A 6,000-nucleotide genomic window follows, 5' to 3' on the forward strand; every position below is an offset into this window, starting at 1 on the left:
CTCCTCTGAACACGCTCCAGCTTGTCTGCATCCTTCTTGAATTGTGGAGCCCAGAACTGGACACAATACTTTAAATGAGGCCTAACCAGGGCTGAATGGAGAGGAACCAGTACCTCACGTGATTTGGAAGCTATACTTCTATTAATGCAGCCCAAAATAATATTTGCCTTTCTTGCAGCCATATCACACTGTTGGCTCATATTCAGCTTGCGATCTACAACAATTTCAAGATCCTTCTCGTTTGTAGTATTGCTGAGCCACGTATCCCCCATTTTGTAACTGTGCCTGGAATAAATCACTGGAATAAAGTATAAGTGAGACATTCAATGTATCTGAAATTAAGTTCACTCATTCCTACTTCTGTAGCTTTTGCTGTACGTTGAAGCTTTTGCTATACTGTGTGCTCAGCTACACCAAGAAGGGTATTCCACTATGAAAGCGGTATATAAAAGTCAGGAGCCACACTATTACTTTATAGAGGTATTCAACTGCACTGCATGAGCTACACTACTGCTTTATAGTGGTACTGAAGAGCACTTACAACTGTTGGGGCCCATGACACATCTACACCAAGCAGGATATAACACTATGAAAGTGTTATGAAAGTGGTATATGGTATGTGTCATGGGCCCCAACAGTTGTCAGTACACTTCAATACTGCTATAAAGCAGTAGTGTGGCGCCTGGATTTTCTATACCGCTTTCAGAGTGGAATATCCTGCTTGGTGTAGATGAGCCCTATGTGTGATACAGTCTCCCCTTCCCTCAAATATCTTTTCTGACTGCAAATCCTTCACTGGATGACCATAGTCTAACCTTTCCTAACATTTAACACTGTTTCCCCATCACCTTACTGCATACTGCTACCACTGAACAAATGAAGCAGTTGACAAGTATACAACAACCAAACATTCTTGATAGGCTGGAGTGCTGGGCTGAAAACAACAGAATGAAATTTAATAGGGATAAATGCCAAGTTCTACATTTAGGGAATAGAAACCAAATGCACAGTTACAAGATGGGGGACACTTGGCTCAGCAATACTACAAACGAGAAAGATCTTGGAATTGTTGTAGATCACAAGCTGAATATGAGCCAACAGTGCGATAGGGCTGCAAGAAAGGCAAATGGTATTTTGGGCTGCATTAATAGAAGTATAGCTTCCAAATCACGTGAGGTACTGGTTCCTCTCTATTCGGCCCTGGTTAGGCCTCATCTAGAGTATTGTGTCCAGTTCTGGGCTCCACAATTCAAGAAGGATGCAGACAAGCTGGAGCGTGTTCAGAAGAGGGCAACCAGGATGATCAGAGGTCTAGAAACAAAGCCCTATGAAGAGAGACTGAAAGAACTGGGCATGTTTAGCCTGGAGAAGAGAAGATGGAGGGGAGACATGATAGCACTCTTCAAATACTTAAAAGGTTGTCACACAGAGGAGGGCCAGGATCTCTTCTCGATCCTCCCAGAGTGCAGGACACGGAATAAAGGGCTCAAGTTAAAGGAAGCCACATTCCGGCTGGACAGCAGGAAAAACTTCCTGACAGTTAGACCAGTGTGACGGTGGAATCCGCTACCTAGGGAGGTTGTGGGCTCTCCCACACTAGAGGCTTTCAAGAGGCAGCTGGACAACCATCTGTCAGGGATGCTTTAGGGTGGATTCCTGCATTGAGCAGGGGGTTGGACTCGATGGCCTTGTAGGCCCCTTCCAACTCTGCTATTCTATGATTCTATGATTCAGAAAGAGCATAAACTACAATTAGCCTTGTTACAAGGTAGCTTCTGTGAGCAGTACTGACTCCATTTTGAAGTGACCTAAAACCTGACCTATAGACTGCAAGCAGTAACCATTTCCTGATAGACGTCTTCAAATGCCTTCCCCAGAGACAAAGCTGGGGGGAAACCAAGCAGAATATGACTGCTGGATGGCAAGAGTTTTACCTGGTCATACACATGCTAATGTAGCCCTGTTGCTGAACTCCAAGCTGCATCAAGTATAGCCATCATCCCAAATCACCCTCTTTTGTTCCCATAGCAAGTAGATCTTTAAACAAGATAATACCAAGACCCCCTAAAGGGGGAGGGGAAGAGAGGCTAGTTTCTTCTTTTTGAGTTTACTACAGATTTCAACTTGGGAGAGCGAGCTGCCATGCTTTCCCTCGCTAATTCCTTTCCTCTTCACCGAAGTCCAAGAGTTGCAATGCTCCACAGTTCTGCTCTACAAAAAAGGGCTGCAGCCCAAGGAGAGGTATATTATTATTATTATTAGATTCCCTCTACTCGTTCCCCTGCTGTCTCTGTGTGTATGCTCTTAAGTCTCAAAAGGTCTATTTTTCAATCTTGAAACTGCTTCTAAGCCTTTCCCCAAAACTAGCTTGTGCTATTTGTTTCAACCTCAATAAATGTGCCATTGTGGCGTTATCCCCTTCAGTGCTGTAAGTTTCTTGAGTTAGAATCGCCTTACTTCGCCACAGACGCTCTATTGCCAGTGTCAAAAGATTCCTTAGAAGTGGGTGTAAGTCTCATTAGAACATGTGCAAGTTTGTACACGGGTCTAATGAGAGCACATCACGTAACAGAATTTACGTGGAGAATGTGGGCAGACACGTGTCTGTTCATACACACGTTAGCATAGAGGTTCACTGTATGAATGCTTTGTTTCCTGTTTCCTGTGCTGGGTAACACCAATGTGTTTGAAGTAATATTGCATGCAAAATGTTTTGCTTAGCCTAAATGTTTGCTAGAACTGTGATTTTAGAAACTGCTTTTTAGAACTGCAAAAATTAGAATTGCTAGAATTGTTTTGCAAGGCCTTGGTGTCTTGAAGGGGCTCTCTTTGTGCCTTACAAGGGACTACCCAACGCGTGTAATTTTTGTCTACTCTCTGGTGGCTGCACTTTGAGACTATTTGGAATCATAGAATAGCAGAGTTGGAAGGGGCCTACAAGGCCATCGAGTCCAACCCCCTGCTCAATGCAGGAATCCACCCTAAAGCATCCCTGACAGATGGTTGTCCAGCTGCCTCTTGAATGCCTCTCTTAATAGTAAAAGGCCATCTAGTCCAACCCCCTGCTCAATGCAGGAATCCACCCTAAAGCATCCCTGACAGATGGTTGTCCAGCTGCCTCTTGAATGCCTCTCTTAATAGATTAGAGAGAAAACTAGGTTCATTTTTAAATTTAATTCAGGTTTGAGGTAGACTCTTCTTGCCGTTGGAGGCTCTATTTTTGAAGTTTTTCTGGTATGAACAGGTTGCTTATCAGGAAGCAACAGCTGGTTTGCAAACACAATGTTTTCTTTATTGCCAACACAACTTGGCATGGCAGAAACATTAAATTGGGTTTTCTCTTGAACTTGAGATTGAATTGGGGGAGCTTTTAAAACTGGTTGTTCTATGGGCTTACTTGGCTCTTTAAGTGAAGCTTCAGTTTCTCTAGCAGTGCACTAGACACAGCAAGAGATTGCTTAGGAGAGTTTTTGGGGGCAGTTACAGTATTGCTTCTTTCTGTAGCTAAGGTTTTAGGGAGAGTCTGCATTTATTTTATTTATTTATTTAGAGTATTTTTATCCCGCCCTTCAGCCAAAAGGCTCTCAGAGCGGCTTACAATGTATCAATAAAGAAGACAGTCCCTACCCTCAGGCTTACATTCTAAAAAAAGACATGACACACAAGGAAAAGTGTATGGGGAGGGAAGAGGGAGAAAATAAAAATAAATTAAGGAGACTGCTTAGGCTGGTGGGAAGGCCCTGCTCCGTCCTCTCATCTCCCAATGGAGGGGCAAACCAACAGCTCCTTCTTCCCCACATGGTGAAGATGTTAGCCCTGTGGGGGGGGGGTTTCCAACTGAAGCAGGCTGTGATGGTGCCTGCCTGCTCCAGTCTCCCTCGCATCTTCTTCCCCACAGGGTGAAGATGGCAGTTAGCCCTGTGGGGGGGTGGTTACCCTGTTTTAAAAGCTCCCCCAATTCAATCTCAAGTTCAAGAGAAAACCCAATTTAATGTTTCTGCCATGCCAAGTTGTAAAGAAACTCCTATGGTATGCTCAGAAATAGAAATTAAAAATATAAAGCATGTTAAAGAATGCTACATAAAACAACATAAATCTGAACTATTATTATTATTATTATTACTATTATTTATATAGCACCATCACTGTACATGGTGCTGTACAGAGTACACAGTAAATAACTAGTAGCAAAGTCTAATAAAGAAAACATTGTGTTTGCAAACCAGCTGTTGCTTCCTGATAAGCAACCTGTTCATACCAGAAAAACTTCAAAAATAGAGCCTCCAACAGCAAGAAGAGTCTACCTCAAACCTGAATTAAATTTAAAAATGAACCTAGTTTTCTCTCTAATCTATTAAATAGTCTCAAAGTGCAGCCACCAGAGAGTAGACAAAAATTACACGCATTGGGTAGACCCTTGTAAGGCACAAGGAGAGCCCCTCCAAGACAGAGCATAGCATTTGCCTAACTAAAGCTGAGAGTGTCCTTTGCTTGCAGTCCAAAGAATGGACTGTAAAGCTCCCTGACTATTAGCCTTTTTCAATTGCAATTACTCAGTCAAGCTTTGCACAAAGAGCACCAGTAACTTTCAGAGTAATTGCTTTAGTTTTCTTTATTCTAGCCAGCCATGCAAGTATGTTTAAAGAATAAGAAATGCTGCCACCCCCAAAGCCCCCTGATTGAAAGTTTCACTCAGCTTTAACTAGCCCTTGGCAGCCTAGCCGGACTTTATACTTTTAGTTTTACCCTACCTTGTGCCTGTTTGCATTCTCTTCCCCTCCTTATTCATAGAATCATAGAATAGCAGAGTTGGAAGGGGCCTACAAGGCCATCGAGTCCAACCCCCTGCTCAATGCAGGAATCCACCCTAAAGCATCCCTGACAGATGGTTGTCCAGCTGCCTCTTGAATGCCTCTAGTGTGGGAGAGCCCACAACCTCCCTAGGTAGCGGATTCCACCGTCGCACTGCTCTAACAGTCAGCAAGTTTTTCCTGATGTCCAGCCGGAATGTGGCTTCCTTTAACTTGAGCCCGTTATTCCGTGTCCTGCACTCTGGGAGGATCGAGAAGAGATCCTGGCCCTCCTCTGTGTGACAACCTTTTAAGTATTTGAAGAGTGCTATCATGTCTCCCCTCCATCTTCTCTTCTCCAGGCTAAACATGCCCAGTTCTTTCAGTCTCTCTTCATAGGGCTTTGTTTCTAGACCTCTGATCATCCTGGTTGCCCTCTTCTGAACACGCTCCAGCTTGTCTGCATCCTTCTTGAATTGTGGAGCCCAGAACTGGACACAATACTCTAGATGAGGCCTAACCAGGGCCGAATAGAGAGGAACCAGTACCTCACGTGATTTGGAAGCTATACTTCTATTAATGCAGCCCAAAATAGCATTTGCCTTTCTTGCAGCCCTATCGCACTGTTGGCTCATATTCAGCTTGTGATCTACAACAATTCCAAGATCTTTCTCGTTTGTAGTTTTGCTGAGCCAAGTGTCCCCCATCTTGTAACTGTGCATTTGGTTTCTATTCCCTAAATGTAGAACTTGGCATTTATCCCTATTAAATTTCATTCTGTTGTTTTCAGCCCAGCACTCCAGCCTATCAAGATCACTTTGAAGTTTGTTTCTGTCTTTCAGGGTATTAGCTATCCCACCCAATTTTGTGTCATCTGCAAATTTGATCAGCGTTCCCTGCACCTCCTCGTCCAAATCATTGTTTTACTATATTTTATTAGAATATAAGCCTATGCGGCAGGGTCTTGCTATTTACTGTTTTACTCTGTACAGCACCATGTACATTGATGGTGCTTTATAAAATAATAATAATAATAATAATAATAATAATAATAATAATGAACATGTGCAGAGTAAAAATTTAGCCTCTAAATCTTAAGGAGAAAAAAAAAGATGCAGATTCGTATACATAGTTATTGTTTTGCTATTGCTCTTTATCCAGTGATCCACGCCTCTTTGTAGTTAATTTCCTATGCAGGTTTTTGCAAACA

Source organism: Elgaria multicarinata, chromosome 2 (genome assembly GCF_023053635.1).
Source record: "Elgaria multicarinata webbii isolate HBS135686 ecotype San Diego chromosome 2, rElgMul1.1.pri, whole genome shotgun sequence".
In the NCBI taxonomy this organism is placed as follows: domain Eukaryota; kingdom Metazoa; phylum Chordata; class Lepidosauria; order Squamata; family Anguidae; genus Elgaria; species Elgaria multicarinata.